This window comes from Salarias fasciatus, chromosome 7, assembly GCF_902148845.1.
Source record: "Salarias fasciatus chromosome 7, fSalaFa1.1, whole genome shotgun sequence".
Lineage (NCBI taxonomy): Eukaryota > Metazoa > Chordata > Actinopteri > Blenniiformes > Blenniidae > Salarias > Salarias fasciatus.
The window spans coordinates 158057-167426 of NC_043751.1; positions in this window are offsets into that span (position 1 = coordinate 158057).

Genomic DNA, 9370 nt, shown 5'->3' on the forward strand with positions numbered 1-9370 from the left:
CAGATGCAGCAGCATATCTCAAAAAAAGACAGAGTCTAATTAATTTCAATTCATGCGATTAAAACTGACAGCCAGTATTAAACCATGTGTTCTGATTCAACAAAAGAGAGAAATTGAGGAGGAGACTTTACCAGAGTCACCAGCTGGAGTCGGATCGACAGGACTCCGCCGGTTCAACGGCCTCACCAGCTCCAGTGTCACCACTGGTTCTTCAGGCTCCACCGGCTCCTCTGGCTCCACCAGCTGAGCCACTTTCCCTGTCAACAGAAAATGTAGAGTCACAGTCATGAGTTTGGGGGGTTTTATACACTGTTTAAAATAACAATCAGCAAATCAAGCTGCTCTGATCTGCTCTGATTCTGAGGAAATCAATTTAAAACGTGTGTTTGCGTCATGCAGGTTTGGTAGGAACATCGTCAGCTCACCTGGCTCCACCCTGGGTCGCTCCGTCGCTGATGTCGCTCTGGCCTCTCGTCGTCTCTGCACGTGTTCTGATTCAACAAAAGAGAGAAATCAAGGAAGAAATACATTTTACATACAATTTGAGAGAAAAAAAAAAAGGTTTTCTTCCATGATGAGTTTCCTTAGCTCAGGAGGAGACCTTACCAGAGTCGCCAGCGAGAGACCACCCACGACATCCCTGAGTCCAGAGCTCCAGGCCCTGTGGACGCAGGTGGATGGTTTCATCCACGGGGTCGGGTTTGGGGACGGCGGCCTGGGAAACTCTTGATTCTGCAAGAGATCAATCAAGGAAAAGCCTCATTATCACCATTCAGATACAGCAGCACATCACCAAAAAAGACAGAAATTAATTAATTTCACTTAATGCAATTAAAATGACAGCCCTAATTAAACCATTAAACCAGGAGACTTTACCAGAGTCACCAGCTGGAGTCGGGTCGACGGACTCGGCCGGTTCAACGGCCTCAACCAGCTCCAGTGTCACCACTGGTTCTGCAGGCTCCACCGGCTCCTCTGGCTCCACCAGCTGAGCCACTTTCCCTGTCAACAGAAAATGTAGAGTCACAGTCGTGAGTTTGAGGGGGTTTTATACACTGTTTAAAATAACAATCAGCAAATCAAGCTGCTCTGATCTGCTCTGAATTTGAGGAAACAATCAATTTAAAATGTGTGTTTGCGTCATGCAGGTTTGGTAGGAACATCGTCAGCTCACCTGGCTCCACCCTGTGTCGCTCCGTCGCTGATGTCGCTCTGGCCTCTCGTCGTCTCTGCACGTGTTCTGATTCAACAAAAGAGAGAAAACAAGGAAGAAATACATTTTACATACAATTTCAGAGAAAAAAAGGTTGTTTTTTTTCTTCCATGATGAGTTTCCTTAGCTCAAGAGGAGACCTTACCAGAGTCGCCAGCGAGAGACCACCCACGACATCCCTGAGCCCATAACCCCAGACCTTGTGGGCGCAGTTGGATTCTTTCATCCCCAGGGTCGGGTTTGGCGACGGCGGCCTGGGAAACTCTTGATTCTGCAAGAGATCAATCAAAGAAAAGCCTCATTATCACCATTCAGATGCAGCAGCACATCTCAAAAAAGACAGAAACTAATTAATTTCAATTCATGCGATTGAAACTGACAGCCCAAATTAAAGCATGTGTTCTATTCACTTATGTATTTATTTATTTGACAAGGACATTACACAATAAATGTATTGCACAGACCAGATATAGCTAGAAGCTAATTTTCATCTTCTGATTCAATAAAAGTGAGAAATGAAGAAGAAAATGGTGGCAACTCGCTGGAAATCTCCCCATGACCTCTCTATCCGCAACTGGACTCTTTCCTTTCTGGACGTCGTATACATGGCACTCTCTACAGCTCGTATTAATGGAGCCTCAAAGAGGAAAACTTTGGACTCTTGGCTTGGGATCGCTGAATTCTTGAAACGAATATTGCTTTTGCTCTAAGTCTGCTCTACCCTGACTCAAAGATGTTCTTCATCATTCATACCTGTACCTCACCGGATGTGTCAACTCGTTGTCTGTCCTTGTGTTTGTTTGTCCTCTGTGTTTTATGTCTACCCTCTCCCTATATCCTGTATCCATGTTTGTTTGCCTTTTTGTCCTTCTCACTCGTTGTTTGTTCATATTTGTGCTATGTTCATTGGCGTGTTCTGTGCCTTGGGCATTTTGTGACCATGTAATTATACGTATGCAGTTTTTTCTAATAAAATAAAATATTTGATCACAAAAAAAAGAGAGACATCGAGGAGAGCTTACCAGAGATGCCAGCTGGAGTCCATCCACGGCATCCCTGTGCCCATGATCCCATACCGTGTGGACGAAGTTGAATATCCTCATCCAAACTTTTCTGCAGAGGGAAAACAGAGAGATAAATATGCATTCTGTAGTCTGGAAGAAATGTGACACTCAGAAAAAGAGTGCTGGTCTAGTTTCTTCACAGACTCGATAAAGCAGTTTTGAGTTGTGTTTGTAAGAACTGAGTGCTCTTGTCTTACCCGTGGCCTGTCGGCCTGGTCAGCCTGGGTGGAATTCAGGTTCCGGAGAAATGATTTCTCCATAATCGTTGGAGGAAAGTCTTGAAAAGACATGGAAAATCACCAAAACTACACTGCTCGACTCGCTCGATCGCTAGACGGACAGAATGAACCCTTCGATCAGTGGACCTCAGGAAGCTCTCATCTTCTGATGATGTCAACAGTCTCCTGGTTGTCATGGAGACACCCAGCTGTTCTGCGCATGCTCCGTGCTGGGTAGCACGTGCATAGATTTATACCAATTGTAAAAGTTCTTATATGCGGTCTATTAGTGTGTGCGTGTGTGTGCACGCACATATCTAAATATGCTTTCACTCACCAAAGCTGCGGACTCACTTTAAAGAAAGGCGCACGGCGGTTCTTTTTTTAAATAACGACCTTCATCCATTTTGACTTCCGATTGTTAGCCTTAGCTTTAGCGTCTCCCTCTATCTGCCAATCACTACTCAGGACTGTATTACTGGCTGAGATCAGGACCCGCCTACATCGGCAGCAGCCAATCAGCTCTCAGTTTGGAAATGACACTGCAGTCTGAGCCCCACTTCTCAACAACAACAACAAAAAAAAGAATAAAAATTGCTGTTTGTTGTTGTGGAATTTTTGGTGGAAAGAACCAAAGATGGCGAGTCCAGGTGTTGACGGTCCGTGTACCTTACGGCCATTCGTTTTCCGGATTGATATGGGTAAACGAAAAACGGAAAAACATTCGATTTCCGATTTCCGTTTGGATTAAGGTAAACAAAAAACGGAAAACGAGCATTTATCTGATTGCTTATTATGTGTTTATCAAACGAAAGTCGGGAAATAAAATACGGCCGTTTTTTAATACAACCAGTTCTCAAGTTTGCGCTGCTGGAAAACCGGAAGTCGAGCTTTCTCTTCTTCTTCTTCTTCTTCTTCTTCTTCTGCTGCTGCTGCTGCTGCTGCATCCTCTTTGCTTTTGGTCCTCCACTCTCGACACCGAACTATTAAAAAAACGCGCATTTTCTTTGGAAATGTCTACGATTATACCCACAATATGGTGGACATGAATGTCAGCGGCATGACTGCAGGTGAAATCTCTGCACACCTGTGCAGTCAGTTTCGCCCGATCCGGGGGTTTTCAGACAGAAATGTCCGAAGATGGACCTCCGAGTGCGGCTTCTCCCACTTTTGTGTCGGATGACCAACTCCAGGCCGAAGTCACCTCAGCGTCTGCCGAGGTAAGTAGCGACAAACCTCGTTAATTTATTATATGTATGATTAAAATCGCTGCTTTTCAGTGATTTTACTGCAGTTTTACAGCGACACCTACTGGCAGCAGCAGCACACTGCAGATTCTGCTGACTCAGATCTCATTCATCACGTTGAAAGAAACAATTTCAGGAGAGAAAAATACACATCAAAACAAAAATAATAATCTCAAATGTGAGACTGCAAATGCTCTCAGTATCAGTAGGGTTGTTTGCAGTTACACTTTGGTATTTACACTTTCTAATTAACTAAATATACCATTTTGTATATTGGTTACTGGTTCATAATACAATCCAAAAATGTATTATTGTCGTTCTTAACAACCTGATGTTTTTCTATTTGCTGTTGTGTGTCATTTTCATCAACTTACTGAATTGTGTGTTTATGGAATTGATAGGTTGGGCCAACATACGGGAGGAAATTCCTGTCTTCTGAAGGCAGACCTGCCAGTGAGAGGACAGTGGAGCAGCTTTAGGAGCGGTTCATCATTGGCACCACCAGGCTCACCAACATGTAAGCCGACTTTACAGAGAATCACAATTGAACAGTAGTTTATTCCGTCAGATTTGCTTCTTTTTTGTTCCCACATATAAGTCGAAGGGCTCCAGACGGCCATCTGTGGAATGTCATCGAAAAAAATTGATGAGCCAAAAAATGCTGCTGAGAATCTCCATGGCATCTCAGATAACATCAATCAGCTCTCTGAGATGGCCATGAAGAAAATTCGGGAAGCTGATGTCCAGCCAGCAGTGGCAGCTTTCACCTGCTTGGTTTGTAAAGATAAGTAACACAGGGACTTGTGAAGTGCAAGATACAACCTTCAGCTAATGTACACTTTGTATAATTTTCAATGAACTGTTTAAATGTGATATTTCTGTATTAGAATTGTTTGTTTGTATTTAGAGCTGTCATGGATGAGCCCATGTTTTAGACCTGCTGGTGCTCACTGGTGGGGTGTGGAGCCTGTGTGAAGCAGTGAAGCAGATCAGTTAATTATTGTTTTCTCCTTTCTCATGCACTTTCATGTTTTTGCAGTTCTCATTTTTTAATGTACATAGTTTATCTTGCTGTTGCAGTCAATTTTTGAATGTTTGTAATGTCATTGTCTGAAATATTAAAGAATAAATATATTGATATTTCATATCCTGGGTTTTGTTTAAATGTGTGGTTCTTGATTCCTTTCTCAATTCATGAACAAACCTTGTCTTAATCTTGTGCTGCAAAAAGGAAAAAATAGCCATCCAAACTCTTTTTCAAGGAATTTTAATGGAAGAACAACTTCTACGCTGTTTTTCTGTCCTCTGATATCTTCATTCACTGCTGACACGGATGAGGTGCTGCAGAGCATCCAGAAAGGCCGTTGGGTTGTCATTGGTGATGCCATCGAACAGGGGAGAGATGTCGCCTGTTCCAGCCTGTCGTCTCGCCTCTTCTGTTGTGAAAGGGTCGACTCCAAAACCTGAGACCCTGGTCAGGGAAGAGCCTCTCTCTGCATCGTACCAGTCTGCTGCAAGAGGCACAAGGCAGCAGGTTCTCAGGAAGCCGGACTGGACAGCCACCTGAGGCCAGAACATTGGGGATCCCTCCTCCTGCACTGGGTTACAAAAAGGACTCAAGGGACAAGAGCCACACATGAGCAACTGAAACAGCCTCAAGATCTGCAGTGACTGGTCACTATTTTTCCTCAAACTGTCATGAATGTAGACAAACTAAAACAAGGGGCATGAAAATGAAAGTACCAGAACTCTGTGAGCATTCCAGGACTCCACAAACCGGCTGATGCCAACACTGGTGACCTGGCATGATAGAGCTGAGACGCAGAATCTGACAACCCCATCCTGCATATCCAGGACCTCCTGGTCACAGATGTGTCAGGCAGGCCTTGATTTTGTAGTTGATCCTGTTATTTACCTACAAAGCCGCACTCGGAGGTCCATCTTCGGACATTTCTGTCTGAAAACCCCCGGATCGGGCGAAACTGACTGCACAGGTGTGCAGAGATTTCACCTGCAGTCATGCCGCTGACATTCATGTCCACTATTAAGTGGGTATAATCGAAGACATTTCCAAAGAAAATGCGCGTTTTTTTATAGTTCGGTGTCGAGAGTGGAGGACCAAAAGCAAAGAGGATGCAGCAGCAGCAGAAGAAGAAGAAGAAGAAGAGAAAGCTCGACTTCCGGTTTTCCAGCAGCGCAAACTTGAGAAATGGTTGAATTAAAAAAACGGCCGTATTTTATTTCCCGACTTTCGTTTGATAAACACATAATAAGCAATCAGATAAATGCTCGTTTTCCGTTTTTTGATTTTCGATTTCCAAACGAAAAACGGGAGACGGCTCGTTTTCCGTTTTTTGTTTACCTTAATCCAAACGGAAATCGGAAATCGAATGGTTTTCCGTTTTTCGTTTACCCATATCAATCCGGAAAACGAATGGCCGTAAGGTACACGGACCAAACAGCCACTTAAGCAAAGTAAATTCAAAATGAATACTGAAGTTAACTCAATACAGCAATTTAAAATGAATACAAGTATAACATGCCTCTAAATGAGACAACAGTTCCATTCACGTTGAACTGCCACTCAAATGTGCTATGATGAATCTTCGGTTAATTTTTCTAGTGCACTAATTTGCAGTGAAATTAATTAATCTAATTAATGCACTAAAGTGACAGCCCTTATAAATATACCCCCCCCCCCCACACACACACACACACACACACACAAACACACTTGAATGACAGCAGCCAAATGAACAATAACAACTGTTTTATTCGAACAACAGCAGGAAACTTTGAAGTCACTCTGTCATGTCTTTCACTTCCACACGTCTGGCTGCTTTGCAGCGACAGCTTCTACAGCATCATGGAGTGACAGTCGCCTGGACACCTCCCGGTTGATGCTCATCAGTGCGAGTCCATCCAGCCGCTCTTGACACATGGGGGATCGCAGGTATGCTCTGATGAGCTGTAACTTGGAGAAGCTGCTCTCTGCAGCAGCAGCTGTCACAGGGATGGTGACAGCGATCCGCAGGGCCACCCACATGTTAGGGTAAACTTCCTTCAGTCTGTTTTCCTGCAGGAAGCTGAGGAGTTCAAAGGTCGTCATTTTACCTTTTAATTCTGGGAAGCTCTGCAGCTCCTGAGCCAGTTCCCTCCAGTCCAGGTCTGACTGTCCACTGCAGCTCAGGGTGTTGCTGAGTGTCTCACAGTGTTTCATTAGTTCTTCACTGGTCAGGTGAGGAAAGCTGACGAGCACACCAAACGTCTTCTCAACCTCACCTAATGTCTGGACTCTTTCCTGCAGTGACACAATGGCAACATCCACCACCCCGCTGAAAAAGGACATTTCCATTTTCTTCAGTGCGTCCGTCATTTCCTGTTCAGGGTCCTCATAGGAGAACTGTCTCTCAGTCCTCCGTAGTCTCTTCTGCTTCAGAGCAGCCTCCACATTCATGTTGTCACACATCTCTTTGGCAGACACTTGTGCAGAAGCAAAGCCGCTGTCTCTGTAGGCTACGAGGGAAGCTTCAGTTTTCTTTAGAAGCTCAACTGCAACAGACATATGCATCGTTTCTGACTGCAGCAGCTTGCTGACATGATGAACGTTAGTCAGGATGTCATGCCAGACCACAGTGCAGATTGAGAACCTGTAAGATCCAACCTCCTCAGCTAGAGACTGAGCCTCGAATCTTATCTGTGGGTCTGTGGCGCTGTCCCTCACCTCGAGAAGTGCATCTCTGACTCCTGCAGCCTGGTATCTCACTGCCTCCACACTCATGATCCGACCCTCCCATCTGGTGTCTGGATCAGATTTCAGGGCTGTGGTCACATGGTTTTCTAAGACGGACCATCGCTGAGTGGAGGCAGAAAACAGTGTGAACAGTTTTTGCAGGTAGCCAAAGTAGCAAGTGGCATCAGTAGAGCTTTTTGCTGCATCGGCTATCACCAGACTCACGGTGTGTGCTCCGCATGGCACTAATAAAGCCCTTGGGTTTTTCTCCAGGAGTCTGGCTTGGACTCCTGTCTTCCTCCCCTTCATATTTGCTCCATTATCGTAAGACTGCCCTCTGCAGTCTTCAAACGGGATGCTGAGCTCCTCCAGTCTGTTGAGAATGAGGGCTGAAAGGTCTTCTCCAGTGGAGTCCTCTGCCTCAAGGAACCCCAGAAAGTATTCTCTTATTTGTGGGGTGTCCTCAACGGCAACGTGTCGAATGATGACTGACAGCTGCTCTTTCTGGCTCAGATCTGGGCTGCAATCCAAAATGATTGAATAGTATTTGTTTTGTCGAATGTCTTCGGCCATTGCCTCTGCAATCTTTCCGCCAATGCATTCAATGAGTTCAGTTTGAACGTTTTTCCCGAAGCAGGATGTATGGAGAACACGAGTTTCCACATCAGCGACATGCTGCTTTAACACAGGGTCAGACTTGGCCATGAGCTCAACCTCTTTCAGGAAGTGGCCATTATTTGGTTGATAAAGTTTGTCCGTTGTTCCCCTGAGTGCGAGGTTCCTCTCTGCCAGTGACTGTATGATGGCCGCCGCCCTGGTCAGGACTTCACGCCGCCTCCTCCTTTCAGCCTCTATTAGTGTCGTCTCAGCTCTGTCTACCGTTAGGCCCTTGTCAAGACGGCTTTTAAGTTCTTTCCACGATTTCATGTGCTTATAATGTTCTGGACTGTTCTCATGACTTTTTAAGACTTCGCTGCAGTTTTCCCAATCGTTTAGTCCGTCACTGATGAGTTTATACGTCTCCTGTGAGAACAGCTTGCAACAGAAACAGTACAAACTATCGTTCTTAATGGAATAAACCATCCAGCTTCTCTTTATCCTTTCTCCGTTGATTAATTGCCTATGGAAGTGGTGGTGATGACAACTTCTCCCATCTTCTCGTTTAGGAAAGTGGAAGTCAGAAGATATCTGGTGTGGCCCTCTGTGGACTAACTCCAGCCTCAGCATATCGGACAGCGAGGGCCAGTCAGCAGGGTCTAGAGGAGCTGCCCGGAGGGACTCGTGGTGTAATTCTGGACGTGCTGACGGGGTCGGGGTGTCCTCAGGCTGCGTGACTGCTCCGTCATCTGCAAGAAAATCAAACATATATGGAAATATAGGTAATAATCCTTCAGTTTTAGCGAAGTCAAATAATAATTTACAAATTACAACACAAGGAAGCAATGAACAAAACAGAGGACAAGCAATAACCACGTCTGAAGCATAAATTGTGAATAACAGTAGTATTAATAATAAGAACTCACCTTCTTCATGCTGACTTTCAGAGGAGGTTGATGTGATCCTGCTGCTGCTGCTGCTTGATGCTGGACCTGTAGCTGTGTTCAAACAGAGCACATCCACACTGTCACACACCACTGTCACTCTACTACATTTAATCAATGAACTTTATTTTAACTGACTAATAATTACAATGACTGTAATTCCTTTCTAGGTTGTACCATCCAGTAACAAATACAACAACAACACAGTACTGTGTCAGAGACAACAGCCAGCTCCAGAGGGGTGTTGGAGTGGAGGTCTCTGCAGCGGCTGTTTCAGGCATCTGCAGATATTTCATGAGTGCATCCATTTCATCTATCATCATTATTATTATTATTATTATTATTATTATTATT